The following is a 24,587-nucleotide window of genomic DNA, read 5'->3' as shown; positions in this document are numbered from 1 at the left end:
ACACTGGCTCCCCTCCCACATTTTAAACATGGATTTGGAGAGATTTATCTATGGGCATACTTTTCTAGCTGTGACTTATATGCCACAATACATAAAGGATGTCTTTAGTGATTTGCAATAAATATTTATGAGCATTATTAAACAAAACAAGCAAATATACATTCATATGATCAAATTGATTACTGAATGCAGTTTGCACATTCATATAGCAAATTGATTATTGCAGTTTGTTGGGGAAGCAACAGTTAATGTAGCTGCAGAGAAGTTCATGGAGTGGGAAGGTGTTGGCTTATCTTCAATTGAGAGAAGGATCTCTGAAGATTGAGTACTCATGGAATATCAATAGCAGTGGGCTAAAAGAGAGCTTTTGGGTGAAGAGTCATAACGAAAATCTTTAAATGCAGCACAGTTCAGCAGTAGTATCCAATTTTTATTGGAGAATATTGAAAATGAAAACAAGTGAACCATTCAATTGATAGTAGACTAATCAACCTGTGACCTAAGCCAGCTTCTTTATATTATGTATTGATAGTAAAAATTAGTAAAGGCTTTTGGTGAATAAACTTTGACCTTTAGGTTTTGAACTTGTACACTCGATATGTATAATAGATCTTTGCTCTCTTCATAAAATGTGTGGAGAATAAAACTGGTCTCAGATTGTTACAGTGTTACAGAATTTACCAGGTGACCGGAAAATACGCAGGAGTATAGAAAAAAACCATTTATTTTTAATGTTTCTCATGTACTAGTACAAGACTCAGGGGAGGCTGTTTCTCTCCAAATCCTGAGCCAGCCAATATGGAGGAAGCTTTCCCTTTATCCCCTTTGGTTTCTTTGTCCCCCAAATATGGGATGGAACTTCTGGACCTTTCAGGGGCTTTGCAAAAAGCCCCGTGTGTTGGGTGGGGGCCGTGAGACCACATCTAAAGGCCTGGCCTGGCACCAGTGCTGATAACTCCGTCTGGGGGTTGTGTATTGTTCATGGTTTATGGCCTCTCTAAAAGGGAGTAGTATTTAGGTAAACAGGTCTTGCAGGACCAGGTAATTAAAGGGGCAGTGACTAGACTATAGGCTAATAAAAATGTGCATAAGGTTACTAGCACAGATTCAGATTGCTAGCCCCCCCAAAATGTCTCATTTTCCCCATCAACAGGAATGCAATTATAGAATAGGACAATTTACATTTGATATTAAGTGTTGAGGTCTTATGCAGCTGAAACATTTAGTATTGATGTCTTTCTATTTTTAGCTTTATTTTACTTCTGTTCATCTATTTCCTTAATAGTTTAAAAATACTTGAAGATATTTCCCCAAGTTTAACAGTAGCATGTGCAGTAAACTGACGATGACTGCAATGCTGATTTTCCGAAAGGGAAGTGTAAATCTTTCTTCAAGGACACATAACAGAAAATAAAATCAAGTTTCCATTTATAATGTAACTGTGTACCAGAACATCCTCTTGTACTAAAACAGTAAGCAGAATCTAGTCTTTTTTTTTTTAAATCCATACTTTCTTTCCTCATCTCCTAATGTTGCAGAAGACCAAAGAAATACCAACCACACTTCAGAGAAAGGAGGGACCCCGTTTATTAACACTGGTAGACTCCAGGAATAATTTCCCAATCAGAGTGAAGAAACACGCAGAGGGCTTCACTTTTTATAACCTTCTGGGGTCTTTGTCTTACAGATATGGTTCCGCCCCCTATTGTGGGTTTACAGGAAGGCCCCCCAGGTGTTGGGGGTCCCCAGGCCATATCTGATGATCTGTCTTGTTGCCAGCGATAACGACACCCCCCTCCCCCCAGGGCAGTGCATTGTTCACAGTTTTTATGGCCTGACACGCCTTGCAAGACTAGTTTCCTCCTCACTAACAATACATAATATTACTTATTCCAGGTTAGGTATAGAGGTGGTTTGTCCTCCTTTCCTGATAAGACAAATCATGGTTTGATAATCCACATATTTGACACATGTCCTATCCCTTCATAACTCCTTCCTGGATTCACCATTCACTAAACTCAGCAGTGATAACACTTGATGGGGAAGATAATTTGTCCGTATTGTATTAGAATTTCAGATAGATTTTGAGAGACATACTGTCAAATCTGTCATTACCATATATTAGCTTCCTTTCCCTTCATTTTTCTATTTTCAATCTTTTTAGTAGGTAAACTGTATTCATACATTTTAAGTTTTTAATAGAGATCTAATATAAATAATATAGATGGCAGATGTATCTACTATCATATATTGAATGATTATAAAATAGTATAAATATGCGAATAAAATGGAATAACAAGTATATATTAGGAATATAAGATTCTTTGATAAACAGATCTAAAAAGAAAACAATGACATTTATACAACACCACTCAATCATATATTAAATATGTAAAATCTATTAAAGGTGGATAAACTGAAAGGGCGGGGAGAGACCGACTCCATGTTCCCTTTGTTCCATATCTTCCACCTCGTGGAGTCAGGTTCCCGCCCTAGAACCTCTCCAAGAGCCCAACCCACACTTTTGAATTAGCCAATAGAAATGCAAGGGGAAGGTAAGCCGCGCCCTGCCCCCATGTGCAACCTGATCCCGACCAATCAGCGGAGGCCACACTACCTCACCCCTCCTACCTCTCCCAGGCCTCCTATAAATCAGCGCGTTTGGGGGCTGACACTCTCTCTCTCTCTCTCTCTCTCTCTCTCTCTCTCTCTCTCTCTCTCCCTCCCTCCCTCGCATAACAAAACCTCCCAATATTTAGAGACAAACAACATACTTCTAAATAACACCATGAATCAAAGAAGAATTCACAGAGTTATCAGGTTTTGATCTGCGAAAAATAAAACAAATATAAAAACAGCATACAAGTTTCATGGAATTCACCTAAAGCAGTGCTCAGTGGAAAATCGATTGTGCCAGGAATGCATAGAGAGAAAAGCAAGGTAAGCATAAAGCAAGTTGAAGAAATAACATAATAAAGATGTAAGGATAAACCAGTGAAACAGAAGACATGAAACAACGGGCAAAATGAACTGTGGAGTATAGATTTGAAGAAACTGAAATATCATACACCATTTGTGGGAATGCAATGTGTTACAGACACTTTGGGAAATAGTGTGATAATTACCTTAAAAGTCACACATAAATTTGCAAATGACCTAAGAGAAGTAAGAATATATGTCTGCACAAAGATATATACTTGAAATTATACAAGCTAGCCCAGGGGTGGGCAAACTTTTTGACTCGAGGGCCACAATGGGTTCTTAAACTGGACCGGAGGGCCGGAACAAAAGCATGGATGGAGTGTTTGTGTGAACTAATGTAAATTCAAAGTAAACATCATTACATAAAAGGGTACGGTCTTTTTTTTTTTTTATTTAAATAGTTTTATTCATTTCAAACATTTTAACAAGAAGAATGTAAACACTAATTATTATAATTTGAAACTTCAAAAAATGGAGGAATCATAGCACAATAACATACCTTATATTGAAGATGGCAAAGGCAAAATAAAATTGCCTAACAAAGGAAAGGTACAAAAGCCTTTCAAATTAAACTTAAATATAATAAAATAATTTAAAACTAAAACAAATAGAAAAGAACAAAATGTGTAAACAGTAAATTAAACATTTTCTTTAGTGTAACTTCCAAATTATGCCCGGGACGTAGATGTAGATGGCAATGTAGACTGGGTTGAAAGGTTTTTGGTCTTTAAAACATCAGCTTCAGTGGGAACAGTGTTGTTGGTCTCCTTTTTAGCTAATGCTCTGATACTGTGCTCTCCAGGGGCATGTCTCCCTACATCACCAGGATAACGTGTCTACGCATTCCCAGGGTGATGTCAGGGGACGCGTCCGCGGGCATTACAAGGAGCCTCTAGAAGATTGAGAGGTTGTTCCTTCTACTGAACGGGCGGATGTAAATCCGCCCACTCAGAAGAAGGAGCTGCAGCCCTGTTTCCCGATGTTGCCATGTTAACACTGCTGCTGGCGAAGGAGCGGAGGGGAGAGCAAGAGAACCCTCTGCTCTTTCAGCTCCGTAGGCTGGATAGAACAGCCGAACGGGCCAGATCCGGCCCGACGGGCCGTAGTTTGCCCACGGCTGAGCTAGCCCAAACCTGGAAACAATGTACTGTTTGTGAACTGGCGCCTAGGTATTGAACAAACAATAAAAGAGTCCTGGGGTTTTGAGTAGAAATAAATGATAAAGACTTATTCAAGGGTCTTGGGGTTTTGAAGTAAAAAACACAGCTATGCAATATTCAGAATATTCCAAAGAAGAAGAAAAACGCTAAGAGTTCTTATAGAATTCTTAAGAAGCATCAAGTCCCATATTCTGAGCCTTTAGATGACCAGCAGTCTGAACAATGGATTCAGGTTGTCTGGATAATGGAACATTGTTTCCTTAGTCCTACAGCAGATAATCAGAGGGTTAACTGGAGGCGAATTGACACAGAACTGGAAAGTTCAAAAGTTTAAGATCCCAGGCTAGTTAGATCAAGAATTGAACAAGGTTCCCTCATGCCTCAACCTACTTGATTTTAATAATTTAGCAGCTTGACTGCAGTGACTCTATTTTATTTCCTCACTCTATTAACCAAAATACGGTCCATACATATAATGGAATATGATGCACCAGTAAAAAAATGAGTTGACTACTAATACCTCAAACAACATGAACCTGGAAAACATTATTCTAAAGGAAGAAGCCAGGGACAAATGACTATGTAATGTGCTTCCATAAAACGAAATGATAAGCAAAGGCAAATTATTAGTCAGGGGCTGCCTAGGGTGGGAGGTCACTGTAGAATAAACTTGACATGGGTGTGGGAGAACTTTTTCAGTTGATGGGACTATTCTAAAACTGGCTCATCGTCATGATTGCACAACTCCATAAGTTTACTAAAAATAACAACTTATACTTACAGCGAGGGAATTGTATGGTAAGTAAATTGTATTCAGAAAAAGTTAAAGAGTGAAGTCTGAGGGAAGACGGAGACAGAGACTGGAATGAGGCAGCCACACTCTGGGCCCCTGGAGACGAGCTGGAGGAGGTGAGGAATGACCTTTTCCAGGCCTCCAGTGGACCACACCCTGCTGGCATCCTGACTTTGGACTCTGGCCTGCAGACTATGAGAGAATCCATGCCTGTCCTTGTAAGCCCGCAGTCTGTGGTTTTTTGTTATGCTGACTTGGGACTGGACAGGGCCAAAGAAGGGTTGAGGCTGGAGGGCTGACCACACGGCTCACCACCCCACTGAACTCACAGAATGGTAGCCCGTTGCCCAGCTGCCCTCACTAATGCTGCATTTTGCTTGAAAGCTTTCCAGCTGGTGTTTCCAGCTTTGTCTGTGGGTTAGAAGGTGACTAGACAACTCGGTCCACAGGGGCAAAGGACAACAGAGGGTGCCCTCCAGGCTGGCCGGTCCAGGGGCCCTCTCTCCCTAAGAGGCTCCAGCGGTTCCTAATGCTTAAACCAGCTTCCCAGGCCCCACCCCGCTTCTCACTGCAGTGGGACCCCGAGGGCAGGCTGTGTCCCAGCCTTGGGCTGATAGTGGCTTCTTGACAGGGGTGACCCCTCTTTGCATCCAGCCTTGCCACTGGCCCACGCCTTTAGCCAGTTTCACCTGTGGTTGCCTCCCCTTTTCCACTGAGTGGAGAGTGGCTCCTTTTATGCAATGGGGTGGCACAGGGCCTCATCAACCCAGAGACCTGGTCAGGGTCAGACTCTGACCCTCTTGGACCCGGCAGAACCCTCCTTTTATACCTGTCCCTCACACTTTCGTTGACACTTAGACCTTAATGTGCTTCCTTTTTAAATCAAGTCTTTTGCTTGGGCAGGGTGAGAAGGAAGAAGAGATTAGTGGTTAAACTTTTTAAAAATTTATTTGTAAGTACATTCTAGAATTTAAATCTCACATTCGGACAGCTCAAGAGAAGTCAGCAAGTGAAAAGCGAGTTTATACACTATCAAGCTGTTTTTAAAATTCTCTTTCTGAATATTAATGGAAATATTTCATTAATTCCACATCCAGCATGCATCACATGGACTTCATTCTGCACAAGAACAAATACATGAATGAATGAACCTAATGGGCCTTGACATATGCCAGACACAGTGCTAACTGCTTCACACCTATTTTTTAAAAATATATATTTTATTGATTTTTTACAGAGAGGAAGGGAGAGGGATAGAGAGTTAGAAACATCGCTCAGCTGCCTCCTGCACACTCCCTACTGGGTATGTGCCAGCAACCAAGGTACGTGTCCTTGACCAGAATCGAACCTGGTACCCTTGAGTCCGCAGGCTGATGCTCTATCCACTGAGCCAAACCAGTTAGGGCCTGCTTCACACCTATAACCTTAGTTACTTTTATCCTCTGCCAGGGGATGAGCACAACCACGTCCCATTTTACAGATGGGGACAGAGCTCTGCCCAGGGCTGCACAGCTGCTGACAGAGGTAGATCTGTGTGTGGGGCTCTTGTGCAGCCTCCCAGGAGTGGCTGCAAACTCCCTGGTATCTGGAGGAAGCGGCTTGCCTTTAGGAATTCTTGAAAAGGGAGATTATTATCCTGATCAGCTTTGAAGGACCTATGACACAGAAGGAGGCACAGCCTAGCAGTTCAGGGTGTGGGTCTGACAGTCAGCTCATCACGGCTGCTGCCTCCGTGACCCTGGGCAAGATGACTGTGCCTGAGTTTCCTCATCCATTAAGTGTGTGGAGGGGGGGCAGTTGTTCTGAAGATTAAGTGATGACGGTGACGGGCTTTCTGGGGGAGGGAGGATGACCTTACAGGAGAAATGAGGAGCTGAGGATGGGGACATGAGTGAAGGTTTTTTTCTCCAAACTCATAGGAGTTCAGAGCAAAGGGGACAGTTTCCCTTACACTGGGGATGGGGCGGCGGGGCTGTCAGGATGATGGGCTAGTCTAGAGTGTGTTCCCTGCAGCCTTTCTGTCCCCATCCCCATCCCTGCCTCCATGAGATGGCGGCCAGCACTCTGTCCAAGCCAGAATTCTGAGAGGTGGCGGTGTCAGGAGGGTATTCAGAATGCCAGTGGCCCAGCCAAGCCTGGAGGGGGTGACGGTGGGCCCCGTGAGGCACAGGTCGGCACCCTGCTGTTTAAGGTCAGGTGTTCAGAATGCCCTCTGAGGAAGGAACCTGCAGGTTTGTTTGTTTTTTCAGTTATAGAAGCTAACAAATGGTTTCCGATGCACTAAGCACCTCCTGGATTCTTCGTCCCAAGCGTACCATTGGACTGAGCCATGAACTGATTTTGATTAGTAGAGAAAAGAGAAGAAAACTCTCTGACAGCTGCAGCCATCTTCTGCCCTGTCACTGCTGGGAAGTCATAATGGTCATTGGCCCGGTTCTCTCACGTTCCTCAGATGGACAGTTGTTATATTGGAATTCAGCGAGTCAAACAGAAGACGCCACAGTCAGAGGGCTGAATTTGGAGTCTTTATTAAATGCTGGTGGCTGAGAGAGGACTTGTGTCTCTTCAAAATCCCACAGCCCCGAATGAACTTAGGGGTTAGCTTATAAAGGCAACCTCCCCCACCCCCATGTGCTGGGATGGGGGCAGTGTGCTTAGCAGATAACTTGCAGAAAGCTTGCAGCCTTGAGCACAGCTCAGATAACCAGAAGACACCTGGCATGGGAGGAACCAAAGACAGACCAGACCCCCATGTGGGCAGAGAAGCTTGCAAGACCAGATAATTAAGAGGGGGCAGTGACTAGACCAGGGGTGGGCAAACTTTTTGACTCGAGGGCCACAATGGGTTCTTAAACTGGACCGGAGGGCCGGAACAAAAGCATGGATGGAGTGTTTGTGTGAACTAATGTAAATTCAAAGTAAACATCATTACATAAAAGGGTACAGTCTTTTTTTATTATTTAAATAGTTTTATTCATTTCAAACATTTTAACAAGAAGAATGTAAACACTAATTATTATAATTTGAAACTTCAAAAAATGGAGGAATCATAGCACAATAACATACCTTATATTGAAGATGGCAAAGGCAAAATAAAATTGCCTAACAAAGGAAAGGTACAAAAGCCTTTCAAATTAAACTTAAATATAATAAAATAATTTAAAACTAAAACAAATAGAAAAGAACAAAATGTGTAAACAGTAAATTAAACATTTTCTTTAGTGCAACTTCCAAATTATGCCCGGGACATAGATGTAGATGGCAATGTAGACTGGGTTGAAAGGTTTTTGGTCTTTAAAACATCAGCTTCAGTGGGAACAGTGTTGTTGCTCTCCTTTTTTAGCTAATGCATCAAAGTCTGGAGTTAGTTTTGTTGTGGCTATTCTCAGGATAGATCTGAGGTGTTCGTCAGTTAAGCTGGATCTGTGAGGGGCTTTGCTGATGTTCATGACACTAAATGTCTGCTCACAAACATAGGTTGACCCAAACAGCACCAGTATCTTCTGTGCCATCCTCCGGATGTTTGGAAAAGTGGCTTCATTAAGTGAAGCATAAAAGTCTCTTAGTTCAAGAGAGCTGAATTTCTCCTTTAGGAAAAAGTCAGAGTGAAGATCGATGAGTTCCAGTTGCACCTCTTCTGGTGCTGTTTCAGGGTTTTGTGACAAAGGACAGGCCACCAGTTGAAGTGACTGGTCAATTTTTTCAACATCAGAAAACCAACGACAGAATTCTGCATGCAGGTCATCCAGTGATTTGCTGTATTTCTTCAAGTTTTGGATGGTCTCCTTCTGTGTGGCTAGTGTGGCAAAATGAGTGAAGACTTTGTCTGAAATTTGTCTGGAAAAGAAAATCAGCTTCGATTTAAAGGCTTTCACATTAGTGTACATGTCATGTACATACTGATCTTTTCCCTGTAGCTTCACATTTAGCTCATTCAAATGTGAAAATATATCTACAGCAAATGCAAAGTCACACAGCCAATTCTTGTCACTCAGCTCAGTAAATTCGTCAGACTTCCCCTTTAATTTCAAAAATGCACCAATCTCTTCTTTGAGCTCCCACACTCGTTGGAAAACTTTGCCCAAACTCAACCAGCGGACACAGGAGTGGTAAAATAAATCGTGGTGATCCGCATCAGTTTCCTCCAGAAACTTAATAAACTGACGGTGCTGAAGTCCCTTTGCTTGAATGAAATTAACAAGCTTTATGACTGGATTAACAACATGATTAAGTGGTAATATAGACTTGCACAATGATTCCTGGTGAATAATACAGTGAAGAAAAATAACATCTTGGTTAGGGTTCTCCTCTTTCACTTTATCCTGAATTCTTTTTAGCAGTCCAACATTTTTTCCAGTTAAATTGGAGATCCATCTGTCGTGACATTAGCAAGTTTACTCCATGGTAGCTTCATTTTCTCGATGACAGTAGACACCCGGTCATACAAGTCCCCTCCCCGTGTTTTTCCTTTCAGTGGTTCCATGGCTAAAAACTCCTCCGTAATTTCAAAATTGTCACTAATCCCTCGGATAAAAATTAAGAGCTGAGCAGTGTCCTTTACGTCATTACTTTCATTCAATGCTAGTGAATAAAACTTAAAGAACTCTGCCTTACTATTTAACTTGCTGGCCAAGTCTTCATCAATCAGTTCCACTCGATGAGTCACTGTCCTGCGCAATAAGCTGAGTTTTTCAAACTTGCCTTTGCTCTCTGGACACAAGAGACCTGCTGTCTCTATCATACATTCTTTCAAAAACTCGCCTTCAGAGAGAGGTTTGCTAGCTTTTGCTAATTTGAATGATAGCATAAAACTTGCTTTGGTAGTTGTCTCTTGAATTGCAGTTTGTCTGTGAAAGACATTTTGCTGAGCCTGTAATTTAGCCATCAACCTCTGTGCGGTAGCCTCCCGTTCTTGAGGTGACTGCTTGCTAGCATAGTTGCCATGCTTTGTGGCAAAGTGACGGCTGAGATTGTACTCTTTGAAAACTGAAAGTGTTTCCTGGAATATCAGACATACCGGCATTGATCGGACTTCAGTGAAAAAATATTTTGTTGTCCACTCCCTCTTAAACACTCGGCATTCACTGTCCACTTTCCTTTTCTTTGGTCCACTCATGTTTAATATTGGGCTAAAACCAACAGTACCGTTCTCTTATTAAATTCTTTACTAAAATAAGACAGTAAAATATAAAAACAAGTGATTAAATTTGCTCTACTATAACATTTTTGGTCTTCTAAAAATATATATATATAACAAAATCATCTGAAAAAGTTCAGACATGGGACAGAGGCACACCCTGACCATAGAGAACAACCCCTTTCCTCCATAGGAAACCTGTTTATCTTTCACACAGGCCCTTTTTTTATGGTAACACACATAGCTGCACATTGCTGTGTCTTCCAGACACACTTGTATGGGAGGTGCTAGGGCAGTGCAAAACATGGGTAACCAGTAGTTACCACTAGCACTTCCGTTACTGGCAAAAAACAGCCGCAGTGCACATAGTGTGAAAGAGCCCATTATCAATGTCAGATTGCATCCACTGGACTCTATAAAAACAACCAAGTGCCACTTTTAAATGCCCATTGCAACAGTTTTTCTTATTAAAAGCTGGAAATGGCAGGATATTTATATATATATATACCCCTACTGTGATAGCCTGGCAGAGCATTACAAAGGAGAAAACCCAGCATCTGGTGATGTCCATAAGTACAAGACTTCAGGCTGTCATTACCAGGAAAGGGTTTCATCCAAGTATTAGATGTGAACATTTGATTTTCAGTTTTTCATTTGTCCAATTACTTCTGAAACCCTGAAATTAATCGATTTTGTAATAAAATCTTTAGTTCATCACATTTCTATACAATCTTTTTGTTCAACCCACTGAATTAGGGTTCGTTCACATTAGCCGTGCTGCCGTTGCAGTGTGGTGCAGTACTGCAATGCAGCGCAGCTAGGGTTAATGCAGGGTACACAGGTTTCCATCATGTTTGCATTGATGCTAATGTGCAGTGGTGCATGTTAACACAAATGCCCTGTAGCACGCATTTTTACAGGCGCAAGGGGGAGAAGCAAACGCAGCGCAAAATGCATTTGTTTTGCCGCTAACACATGCGGTTAGTGGCCACGGTAGCGTTACTGATACCGCATCCGTATCAGCAAAAAAATGCAGCCGCAGCATGGCTAGTGTGACATGTCCTCTGTGTGTCTTTTTCCCTGCTGCGCGCGTCCACAGTGGGAAAAAAAACTGCAGTGGATACAAGCCCTAAAAGCTGAAAGTCTTTGTTGTTTTATTAACAAGTCATTGTGATGTACAGAATGTGGGAACAGGAAAAAATTGTGTTTGAGTAGAGCTCTTAATCTTACCTCAGAAAGGCTCTGATACTGTGCTCTCCAGGGGCGTGTCTCCCTACGTCACCATGATAACGTGTCTATGCATTCCCAGGGTGATGTCGGGGGATGCGTCCACGGGCATTACAAGGAGTCTCTGGAAGATTGAGAGGTTGTTCCTTCTACTGAATGGGCGGATATAAATCCGCCCACTCAGAAGAAGGAGCTGTGGCCCTGTTTCCCCGACGTTGCCATGTTAACACTGCTGCTGGTGAAGGAGCGGAGGGGAGAGCAAGAGAACCCTCTGCTCTTTCAGCTCCGTAGGCCGGATAGAACAGCCGAATGGGCCGGATCCGGCCCGCAGGCCGTAGTTTGCCCACGGCTGGACTAGACCATAGGCTGATAAGAATGTACATTAGGTTACTGGCCCAGATTCAGATTGCTAGCCCCTTCCCAAAATGTCTTATTTTCCCCATTATTCGAGCAAGCGTGCTTACAGAAGCTAGAAATAGCAGAATTACTTCTATCAGGGAGGCTATCTGGTTTAGTTACTTCCTGGAATTAACAGAACAAAGGACCATCTGTGTTTATAGGAAAATTTTAAACGGCAGTTCTTACAAAATGGAGGTTACAGGAACAAGATGGAGTGACTATGGGTCAGATGGAGGGCGAGGGACAGGATGGAGTCAGTCCTTCTAAGGCCCATTGTTCACAGTCACCCAATTCCAGATAGCGGTGGGCCTGAGCACCCTTCCAGCCTGCTGTCTTCACAAAGAAATATGTCATTGCAAAAAAAAAAAAAAAGACGAAAAGTTAAATAAAAAATCCTATATAATAAAGATATAATATGCCAATGGTTGTTACGCCGTAAAGCATAACGACCAACTGTGTAATGACCGGATCACGGATCAGCATGAGGGTGGGGCAGTGAGCTACAAGTGCTACAGAAGCGGGCAAGGCAGCAAGCTATGAGGGGGGGAAGGGGAAAGGAGGGAGCTACAGGAGGGCGGGCCAGTGGGCGGAGAGCTACTGGAGGGTGGCAGTGAGCTACTGGTGAGCTACTGGCGCACAGATTCGTTCGCAGGGCTACTAGTACTTTAATAAAAGTGAGCATCCCAACAGTTTCTAGAGTACTGCAATGGGGTATCCAAGTAGACTTCAGGGTGATAGTTCTCAATTGTTTAGTTTTTAAAGTTCTGGCTCTCAGTCTTGTTTTTCAAGTATGTCCATTTGTTCACAATATTACTGTGAATGGGAGAAAAGGTGGGATTCTTAGTTTGCAAATGGCAAGTGCCCCACTGGTGCTTTTGTTAGTGCTTGGTGGATTTCTGTGGTGAGTGGCAGGAATGCATCTATAGTTCCTTGCTAGAAGAAACTTTTGAGAATTGATGGGAAGGTACAAAATGTGCCATCTTTGTCTTATTATTATACTGGTCACTGTTCCAGTGTATCTGAATTAGAAGCTCAATTTTAAGATGTGCACTTAATAAGTCATTTGATTTACATTGATGGGGGAAGTTGGACTGTGCTCCCTTGGATAATTTATATAGGAAGAAACAGATGGTCCATCAACTTTTGATACTACTTCTTGAATGATTTGAACATGTCATTTTAACATGTATTTTTTCACAGCATCAATTTTGTTTAATTTCCTGTTGTTAATTTAAATGCAAAAATGGAATACTTAGAAAATATTACAAAATAAGAGACTTTTAAAAGAAAATGGTTTTTCTATTATATTTAAGTAATATTGAATTTTCCCAGCTTTTGAAATTTCCAACTTAAATTGACTAAAATTTTAAGGATGAAGAAAACCTAAATTAATTGCAATATATAGAATTCATTGACTTACCAAATCTTATTGGAAATATATATCTGTATAATATGTATGTATTTTCATATAATATTAATATTATATATACACATTTTAATAAATAATAAGGAATGTTTAGTTACTATCCAAGATATAAAAAAGGAAAGGAAGTAACTAATTAGTAAGTATAGAAAAAGAATATGCTATCATTTAATATAAGCACATAATCTTAAAGTATATGTTATAAAACTTTGTTATCTTAATCTTTCATGATAAAATGACCAAATAAAGAAAAGATTCCTATATTACCTCACAACTATTATTGATTTAATTATATATATTTTTAAAAAACGAGACTTAAGAAAATAAAGCATAAAGGTTGGTTTCTTATTTAAATATATTGGATCAAAGCTGAAAAACTCAACTATTTCTTAAAAGCTTTGTATTCTAATTATGATACAATCTATAATAATAAAAGGGTAATATGCTAATTAGACTGGACATCATTCTGGATGTCCTTCCTGATGAAGCTGGGGCCGGAGGGAAGCCAGCCTAGGTCCCCGGTGCCTGCGGGCGGCCAGAGGAGGGAAGCCCGGGTCCCACGTGAGGGAGGGAAGCCTGTGCTGGCAGTTGGGGGAAGTAAGGCCTACTCTTGAATGAATTTTCATGCATTGGGCCTCTAGTTGATAATATAAGGCTTTATTTAGCCACATTATCCAAATATTTAAAATCCTATAATGAAGTGAGTAATGGGATCCAGGTCAATTCTAAATAGATCAATATCCTGTTAAATGTAAAGGTCTATTTAAATTGATAGGATTTATATCCTTATTTTATATAGCAACACTGCCAACAAAAAAATAATCTCTAGTGAGAATCAAACATATTTCATTTTGCTGTCACTTATCTTTCTCCGTTTTCTTCCAAATAATAAACATCTTTATTACAAGTCTGGAGAAGGACTTCTGATTCAGATATAAAAAGGTTTGATTATTACTTTAGTAATTTTCTCTTTTTTAAAATAAATGTTTAGAGTTTTTCATTGGGTTTAATGAATTTTATAAATTTTAAGAGATTACCTAATTTTCGGTGGGAAAGAATTAGGAGAATAAATTCAAGTTTTAGTAAATTTTTAAAACTGTTTCATATGTACCATTATCAATATTGCTTGTCTGAATACTGAGGTTATGAGTTTTGATGGGAAATTTAGTTGTGCTATCTTATTCTACATGAGTTTGCAAGAATCCCCTTATTACATTTTATAATTTAGGATCAGCTTTAAGATGGTTTGAAATAGTAAGTGATATTTAAGTATTTATAGGTATTTTTAAGATTAGAAGCATATCTGAAATTTTGAGAAATATTTCATACTATTAATTTTCCTTATTTTACTCTCACATCATAACTATACATTATTTTCAAATGTTTCAACTCAATTGCTATGAATAAAAAGATGTATAAAATTGGTGGATTATGTTTTAAAAAACAAATAGAACCTTTTCTATAGAAATCATACAACTTTCACACTCCCACTAATACTGCTTGAAAATTCGGGTGCTTCTATATTTTTGCTAATATTTGTACAAATTAGCCCTTCTGATTCATTTTCTTAATAGTGACTCTGGATGGCAAGACATTTTTACTTTTGATGAACCTTGTCTCTTTAAAGAAATTTATCTTTATTGTTGAAATTAATACAGATAATCCCTTTTTTTCTCCCCATTGACCCTTCCACCCCTCCCATAACCCCCAGACTCTACCGTACTATTGTCTGAGTTATGCATATATGCATAAAAGTTATTTGGTTCATCTCTTCCCACTTCCCCTCCTCAACCCCTTCCCTCTGAAATCCTTCAGTCTGTTCCAAGCTTCTATGTTTCTGGATCTATTTTGTTCATAAGTTTTTTTTTGAAACTTGCCACTTTTTAATAGTTTTTGTGTCTATGAAATCTTTGTTTTCACCTACCATGAAGATACTTTTCTATGCTTTCTGCAACATTTTTATGGATCTTGGTTTCATTCAGGTCCAAACCCTACCTTAATTGTGATTAACCTGTTGTAAGGTAGAAATTAAGGCCTATTTTATTCTATATGGACATACATATATTCCAATATCATTTATTTAAAGGACTGTTTCCCCATTTTTTGTTATTGAAAAACTAGAGGCCCAGTGCATGAAATTTGTGCATGGGTAGGATCCCTAGGCCTGGCCAGCGATCAGGGCCAATCTGTGAGGAGACCAGTGGGATGATTGGGGGCCCCTGCTGGCACCTGCCTTGGCTGGCCTGGCGTCACCCACTTACCTGCACTGCCCCCCACTGCCGCTGGTTGCCTCCCTCTGCAAGGCGACCAGCGGGACGATCGGGGTGCCCCTGCTGGCACCTGCCTTGGCTGGCCTGGGGCCTGTGGGCTGGGGTAGCTTCTACATTGAGTGTCTGCCCCCTGGTGGTCAGTGTGCATCATAGTGACTGGTCGTTCCACCAGTCATTCCGCTGTTTGGTCGATTTGCATATTAGGCTTTTATTATATAGGATGAATGACAATATCAATATTGTCCTATTTCCAGTCTTTATGGTGTTCACTGATCTAGTTGAATATTATACCAGGACTCTCCTGTCTTGATGAATGAAGCACTGTCTTGAATGAAGTTTGAAAAGAGCTAGTGTAAGAATGCCAACATTGTATTTCTTTACAAAGATTCTAGTTATTTTGAATTTCCATGCAAATATTAAAATCAGCCTGTGGCCTAGGCAGTTTGGCTCAGTAAATGGAGCGTTGGCCTGTGAACTGAAGAGTCCTGGGTTTGATTCCAGTCAAGAGCATATACTCGGGTTGCAGGCTCGATCCCCAGTAGGGAGTGTGCAGGGGGCAGCAGATTGATGATTCTCTCTCATCATTGATGTTTCTCTCTCTCTCTCTTCCTTCCTCTCTGAAATAAATAAAAATGTATTTAAAAAATCAGCCTGTCACTTAACACACACACACACACAGCCCAGCAGAATTTTGATTAGGTTTACATTGAATCTGTACATCGAGGAAGAATGCTCATCTTAAAAATATAGTTTTTATCCACAAATCTGGTATATATCCTCATTGATTTAGATATTTTTAAAGGTGTCTCAGTGATACCTCTTGCCTTCATAAGTCAAATAGTAAGATTATTAGTAAACTAGAAGCCTGATGTACAAATTCGTGCACCAGTGGAGTCCCTCAGCTTGGCCTGCGGGATCGGGCTGAAACCGGCTTTCTGACTACCCCTGGATTGTGATAGGGCATAGGCCAGGCCAAGGGACCCCACAATTGGGGCTGGGAGAGACACAGGAGGTTGGCCAGCTGGGGAAGGACTGCGGGAGGGCTCCAGGGCATGTCTACCCATCTCACTCAGTCCTGATGGGCTGGACCCCAGAAGCAAGCTAACCTACCAATCAGAGCGTCTGCTCCCTGGTGGTCAGTGCACACCATAGTGAGCGGTTGAACGGCCTTATCATTAGCATATTACACTTTGATTGGTTGAACAGCCAACTGGTGGACCGGACACTTAGCATATTAGGCTTTTATTATATAGGATGTGCATTTCAAATATTTCTTAGCAGTTACATGCTTGATTATAATTATTTCTTTTTTATCATTGTTTCTGACAAAGTTTCTATCACATAACTATGTTACTAAGTTATCTGAAAAGAAATCATTCTGACTAGTGTTATAAAAAATGGATTCTATTAATATTATTGAATTTAGAGTGAACATGATTTATCACTTGCTGGAATTAGGCAATGATTGATTGTATTTCAATGAAACTTAAGTGATATGAAATCACTAGGGAAATAACATTTTATGCTAAACTTCTTACCCAAGCCAACCTCTTTTTTATTTCAAAATATTAGTGCTATTAATTAATGAAAGACTCATGCTAAATGAGCATGGCTTTTAATTTTTAAATATCCAGTCTCTTCTCTGTGCATAATTCCATTACATATCTATAATTAGACTTCTTTCCTAAATGATTTCATCATTTTATTCAGTTCTTCCATTTTGATTCTTAAATCTCTTGCTTTATATGTTTAAAAATACTCTGAAGGCCCTGAGAGCAGGAGAGTGTCGTTCTGCCACCCAGCACAGACCACCTGCCGCCCACCCGCTGCTTCTTGCATCTGGGCCCCTGGAGTCGGGGGCGCCGGGTGGAGCCCTCGCCCACCTGGTTGGGGTGTATGTCTGGGAGGCAGGAACCATGGATCCCAGGCAGCAGTCACCTCCTCAGTTGGCCCCACAGGGCCCAGGGCAGCTGTCTGCTCAGCCCCCGCAGAGGCAGGGCCCATTGTCTGGGCCCAGGCAGCTGGCACCCCTGGGGTCTCAGGCATCGCCTCAGATCCCCCCCATACCCCCGTGCCTGACACCCGATCGTGCACGTCTTAGGGGACTCAGAGACTGACCTGAAGGCTCTTTTCAATGCTGTCATGAACCCCAAGACAGCCAATGTGTCCCAGATTGTGCCCATGAAGCTGCCGGCTCCTTCTTCAAGCCTATGGAGCCCAAATCCAACTCCCGACAGGCCAGTACTGACGCAGGCACTGCAGGAGCCCTGACTCCACAGCATGTTCAGCTCATTCCTCTCTAGCTTCACTGCAGCTGGGAGCTGTGTCTCCTGGGACACTGACCCCCACGGGAGTAGTCTCTGGCACAGCAGCTATCCCCACTGCTCAACACCTTCGACAGTCTTCTTTTGAAATACCTGATGATGTTCCTCTGTCAGCAGGCTGGGAGATGGGGAGGACATCTTCTGGCAAGAGATACTTTTTAAATCACATCGATCAGACAACAACATGGCAGGATCCAAAAAGGCTATGCTCACCCAGATAAATGGGTAAGCCCCGACCAGTCCACCAGTGCAGCAGAATATGATGAACTTGGCCTCAGGTACTCTTCCTGATGGATGGGAACAAGCCATGACTCAGGATGGAGAAATTTACTATCTTCTATACTAATAAAAGGGTAATATGCTAATTAGATAGGACATCTTCTGGACAACCTTCCAGACGTCCTTCCGGACAAAGCCATCGTGGTGGGGCCAAGGCAGATGTGGTTAGGGGTGATCAGGCTGGTAAGGGAGAGCAGTTAGGGTGATCAGGCTGGCAGGGAAGAGCAGTTAGGGGGATCAGGCTGGCAGAAAAGTGAGTGATTAGGAGGCAGTGGTCCTGCTCACCTGCCTGCCTGATCCCTGCAGGATCAGGCCTAAACTGGCAGTCGGACATCCCTCTAGGGGTCCCAGATTGGAGAAGGTGCAGGCTGGGCTGAAGGAGCCCCCCCTCCCCCATGCAAGAATTTTGTGCACCGGGCCTCTAGTATATAATAAAAGCCTAATATGCTAAGTGTCCAGTTGTCCAGTTGACTGTTCAACCAATCAAAGTGTAATATGCTAATGATATGCTAAGGCTGCTCAACAGCTCGCTATGACGTGCACTGACCACCAGGGGGAAGATACTCTGACTGGTAGGTTAGCTTGCTGCTGGGGTCTGGCCCATCAGGACTGAGCGAGATGGGCCAGACATGCCCTGGAGCCCTCCAGCGGTCCATCCCCCCCACCTTGGCCAACCTCCCATGGTCTCTCCCTGGCCCAATCGTGCACTGGTGGGCTCCCTCGGCCTGACTTGTGCCCTCTTGCAATCCGGGACCCCTCGGGGATGTTGGAGAGTCAGTTTCAGCTTAATCATGCAGGCTACTCCCCTTAGGAGGGTGCCAGACACAGGGCTCATGACTGGAGAGCACTGCTGTCGCAGCATGAGCCTCTCCTGATCAGGACTGATTGAGTGCGAGCCTGTGGCAGGTGCAATGGGGCCAGGATGAGCAGGAGAGGCAGGTAGGAGCTGCAGGCGGCAGTGGACTGTGGGTTTTGGCCTGATCCCTACAGGCCACCCAGAAGGGCCCCACCCATGCATGAATTCGTGCACTGGGCCTCTAGTATAAACCATAAGAACAAGACCACCACTTGGCTAGACCCAAGGCTTGACCTTCATTTTGCCATGAACCAGAGAATCAAAGTGCTTCAGTGAAACAGCCACCACCCCTGGCTCCCCAGAGCCCTCAGGGAAGAGTCCTAGGTGGCGGCAACTTCAACCAGCAGCAACAGATACGGCTGCAGCAGATGCAGATGGAGAAAGAGAGACTGCGACTGAAACAGCAAGAACTGCTTCAGCAGGAATTACCTCTCCAGAGCCAGTTACCAACACTGGAGCTGGATGGTGGGACTCAGAATCCAGGGTCTTCTCCTGGGATGTCTCAGGAATTGAGAACAATGATGACCAATAGCTCAGATCTCTTTCTGAAGAGTGGCACCTATCACTCTTGAGATGAGAGTACAGACAGTGGACTGAGCATGAGCAGCTACATTGTCCCTCGAATCCCAGATGACTTCTTTTTTTCCTTATTGATTAAGGTATTACATATGTGTCCTTAACCCCCATTGCCCCCCCACCCCCCACTCATGCCCTCACCCCCCTGTTGTCTGTGTCCATTGGTTAGGCTAATATGCATGCATACAAGTCCTTTGGTTGATCTCTCCCCCTTACCCCCACCCTCCCCTACCTTCCCTCTGAGGTTTGATGGTCTGATGGATGCTTCTTTGTCTCTGGATCTAACAGTGTTGATGAAATGGATACAGGTGATACTATCAACCAAAGCACACCGCCCTCACAGCAGAATCATTTTCCAGAATACCTTGAAGCCATTCCTGGGACAAATGTGGACCTTGGAACACTGGAGAGAGATGGAATGAACATAGAAGGAGAGGAATTGATGCCAAATCTGCAGGAAGCTCTGAGTTCTGACACCCTTAATGACATGGAGTCCGTTTTGGCTGCCACCAAGCTAGATAAAGAAAGCTTCCTTACATGGTTATAGAGCCCTCAGGTAGACTGAATTCTAAATTTGTGAAGGATCTAAGGAGATAAGACACGCATACCAGAAATTTCCAAATAAACCAGTTGCGATCTCCTGGCTAATACACAAAAAGATGAACAACCATCCAGCAAGATTCTTTCATCCACTATTTTGCTCTTCCTTGTCCATTGCTGCTGTTACTATATTGCTGACCTTTTTCATAGTTGATCCTAAAGAATAAACCCCCCCCCCAAAAAAAAAAAACCACACACACAAAAAACCCACACAAAACTTTTTGTTTCTTTTGCTGTTATAACTGCTGTTTGTTTTGGGGGCTGGGGGAAATGAGCCTGTTTTGATGATGGATGCCATTCCTTTTGCCCAGTTAGATGTTCACCATTTTTTTAAAACTAAATAGACAGACCTGGAAGATGTCAGATGTTTCATGTCACTACATATAGTTTGTTTAAGCAATTATTTATTCAGCTGCTTTTGGCCAGTGGAAAAACGTGACTTACTGGTCTGATAAACCAAATATGTTGTGTCTGATATTAAGTACTTAATGATGATTTGGAGAGATAGCTGAAACCAAGGCTGAGGACTGTCTTACTTTCAATGGCTTTTTTTTTGTTTTTGTTTTTTGTTTTTTTCCTCCTAGTGCTATATCATTAGTCACATAGTGACTTTGATTTTATTTTAGGAGCTTAAAAGGCATGAGATAATTTTCATAGAAATATATTAATTATTGCCACATACTCTAGTATAGGTTTTGGTGGGTTTTATTGTGGGATCATTTTGTTTTGGTTGATTGTTTTTTGTTTGTTTGTTTGTTTGTTTTGTGTGTGTGTGTCTTCTGGAACCAAGGTAAATGACCATAATAGTGAATCTGTTTATAGTTGTAGCTGGGATGGTTACTGTAGTTTCTTTGGTAAAATCTACATTTCCTGATTTTTTTATTTTTATTTTTTAAACTTTTTTTTTTTAATATATTGATTTTTTACAGAGAGGAAGGGAGAGGGATAGAGAGTTAGAAACATCGATGAGAGAGAAACATCGATCAGCTGCCTCCTGCACACCTCCCACTGGGAATGTGCCCGCAACCAAGGTACATGCCCTTGACCAGAATCGAACCCGGGACCCCTCAGTCCGCAGGCCGACGCTCTATCCACCGAGCCAAACCGGTTTCGGCTTTCCTGATTTTTTTACATTTTTATTTAAATCTTGATTATCTGCTCTTTCCATATATACCCTGATACACTTATCCTATATAATAAAAGGGTAATATGTAAATTGACCCTAACGGTGGAACAACCAGAACAACCGCTCGACCTGTCACTATGAGGCTCATTGACCACTTCTTGGTCCCTTCCCCAGCAGGCAGGCTCCCATCCCCCGATGGCAAATGGGAACTGGGGGTGGGTGGCAGGGGATGCCAGTGGTGCCATGCCAAGGCCTCTGCCCCTCCGATTGCCCCACACACAGAGGGTGACCCTTGGTGGGGGCGGGGCTGGAGAGTGGGTGGGAACAGGGACCTCTCGGTCCCTCCCTCCAGCCATCAGGCTCTGATTCCCAATGGCAAATGGGGAACTGGGGGAACCGGGGCTGGGTAGCATGGGGAGGCAGGCGGCACAAGGCCAAGGCCCCTGCCCCACCTGTCACCCCACACACAGAGGGAAACTCGAGGTGAGGGCAGGCCGGCAAGCGGGCAGAACGGCTGACCTCTCAGTCCTGCCCCTTGGCCAGCTGGCTCTGATAGCCATAGCATACCAGTTTCCATTAGTGGGAAGAAGATACAATAGAATAGCTTGGAAACGGCAAGTCTTTTTCCTATTGACTCTTTATCGCTGGGCTCTAGAGCAGTGGTTGGCAAACTGCGGCTTGCAAGCCACATGCGGCTCTTTGGAAGAGTGTGGCTCTTCCACAAAATACCATGTGCGGGCGACTTAACAATGCCATCCACCCGAGGGTTGGGGGTAGCAGAGGGACATGGTGACGACATGCAGACTTTGGAGTCACACAGACTCTGCCAGTTAGACCTGTGTAGCCTCTCTGAGGAGCCTCGGTTTCTTCATCTATACAATGGGTATGATAATAATACCAGCCTCATTGGAATGTTACAGGGTGTGCATAACATTATGCACATAGGCTCTCAGCTCGGTGCTTGACAGGTACTAAGTGCTCACTGTTGCCACTGTGATTATCTGCCCCCTGCCCTCACTGGGCTTATGGACCCCGGTGCTTAAATGGCAATGTAGGCAGGTGTGGAAATTGCCTGCTCCGTGTCCTGGGGGCCCTGGGAGAACTCGGATTCCAGATTCCAGATTCTCGGGCAAGACAGCTCTGCAATATGAAACCCCTGAGGGTCAGGAGTCCAGCCAGGTCTCCGGGGCAATACCCACTGCCTTCTCTCTCTTCCCGGCGCTGTCCTGTCCTGCCTCAGTTGTCACTCATGCCGGGAATCCCTGTGTCATCTGTGTGCACATCTGTTCTCCAGCAGCCCCCACTCCGTGTGCCTCCCAGCTCTGCCTTGCACTTGGGCAAATCACTTAACCACTCCTCACCTTTGTTTTCTCATCTGAAAGCTGGGAATAATAGTGCCGGCCTCCTGGGGTGGTTGATCAAACCAGGTCACCAGGTGAAGCACTTAGAAGAGTGCTGGGCCTATTTTAAGTGGCCATGTGGTGTCAGCTGTTCTGTTATTACTGTTGAAAGGCAAATCTCCTAGGAGTAGGGGTTCTGCGAGGTGCCACTGTCCTTTGAAAAAACCCCGAATGAGAATCTTCAGCCTCTTTTAGAAACTATGAGCTCTTTAGCATAATAAACCACCTGTGAAGGACCTTTTTGACTCCTGTAAGCATTAACAACAAAGAGTAAAAAGCCTGAGACTTGGGCCTGGATGTCTGTCCTGTATACCAATAGGCTGCTGGTTAGGTTCCCTGTCAGGGCACATGCCCCGATTGTGGGCTCAATGTTTCTCTCTCTCTTTCTTCCTCTCTCTCAAATAAATGAAAACATACTTTAAAAAATAAAGTTAGAAGTGAAGCCATTATGGTCCCATGGCTTCAAACTCTAGAAGAAAATATAACTCAACAAGAATAAGAGTCTCTTAAAAAAAAGAAATTATAGCAATAAAAATAACATGGAATTCCAATGAGGAAGAAAACAGGCATCTAAAAGAATCCATGTAGCTACAGAGGAAATCACTAATGAGCCTAGATTTTAAAAGTCAAACTAGGAAAAAATGTATTTGCAGCAAATATTCCATAGTTAGTATCTTTAACATTTAAGAGCTTGCACAAATCCTATATAATAAAAGCCTAATATGCAAATTGACCAAACTGCAGAACGACTGGTGGAACCACTGGTCATTATGACATGCACTGACCACCAGGAGGCAGACGCTCAACACAGGAGCTGTCCCCTGGTGGTCAGTGCTCTCCCAGGAGCTGGGCTCATGGCTGGCTAGCACAGTGGCGGTGGCAGGAGCTGTTCCCTCCTCTGTGGCAGCGCTAAGGAGCAGTGAGCCAAGAGGTAAGGAGCAGCGAGCAGGTGGGTGGTAAGGAGTTGGGAGCCATTGGGCCAGCAGGGGAGCAGTTAGGCATCAATCAGGCTGGCAGGGGAGCGGTTAGGGGGTGATCAGGTTGGCAGTCAGAAGAGGTTATGGGCAATCAGGCAGGCAGGCAGACAAGCAGTTAGGAGCCAGCAGTCTTGGACTGTGAGAGGGATGTCCACTTGCCAGCCCTCGCAACCCCGGCTTCATCTGGAAGGTCATCAGGACGAGCATCTGAAAGGTCGTCTGGACAGTCGTTCTACTGTTCAGTCTAATTAACATATTAGCTCTTTATTATATGGGACTAGAGGCCCGGTGCATGAAATTTGTGCATGGGGGGTGTCCCTTAACTTGGCCTGCATCCTCTCCAATCTGGGACCCCTTGTGGGATGTCCAACTGCTGGGGCCATGAGGGCCAGCTAGGGCTGCAAGGGGCTGTGAGGGCCAACCAGGGCTGCTAGGGGCTATGGGGGCTGGCCAGGGCTACTAGGGGCTGCGAGGGCTGGCTGGGACAGCTGGGGCTGCGAGGGCTGGCCAGGGCTGCGAGGGCCAAGCCCCTTGCATGAATTTCATGCATCAGGCCTCTAGTCTATATAAATTATAGCTCCGGTGCATAAAATTCATGCATGGGGGGTCCTCAGCCCAGCCTGCACCCTCTCTAATTTGGGACCCCTCAGGGGATGTCTGACTGCTTCTTGCAATCCAGGACCACTGGCTCCTAACCACTTGCCTGTCTGCCTGCCTGATCATCCCTAACCCCTCTGCCTGCCTGCCTGATTGCCCTAACCACCTTTGCCTGCCTGCCTGATTGCCCTAACCACCTTTGCCTGCCTGCCTGATGGCCCCTAACTGCTCCCCTGCCTGATCACCCCTAACTTCCTCTGCCTCACCCCACACCCGGGGCCAAGGATTCCCTCCTCTGGCTGGATGCAGGCACCCAGGACCCAGGGTTTCCTCCTTCTGGCCAGCTACAGGCACCTAGGACCCAGGCCGGCTTCGCCCAGGCAGCCCCAGCTGCAGGGGACCATGGGCGGGTGGCTTTGCCTGGGCCACAGCCACAAGCACTCAGGACTGCGAGGCAGGCA

The 24,587-nt window shown here is 43.7% G+C and overlaps 1 pseudogene across 1 annotated transcript; it reads left to right on the top strand.

Annotated features, from left to right (window-relative positions):
• The first annotated feature begins 17,307 nt into the window (after nucleotides 1–17,307).
• On the top strand, nucleotides 17,308–19,973 carry LOC308251633 (transcriptional coactivator YAP1-like; annotated as a pseudogene). The gene is made up of 3 exons: nucleotides 17,308–17,993; nucleotides 19,106–19,520; nucleotides 19,715–19,973. The product of its transcript is annotated as a transcriptional coactivator YAP1-like (transcript).
• Nucleotides 19,974–24,587: the final 4,614 nt, after the last annotated feature.

Source organism: Plecotus auritus (genome assembly GCF_963455305.1).
Source record: "Plecotus auritus genome assembly, chromosome: 6".
In the NCBI taxonomy this organism is placed as follows: Eukaryota; Metazoa; Chordata; class Mammalia; order Chiroptera; family Vespertilionidae; genus Plecotus; species Plecotus auritus.
The sequence above is the reverse complement of the archived record's forward strand: the minus strand, read 5'-3'. Positions and strand labels throughout refer to the sequence as shown.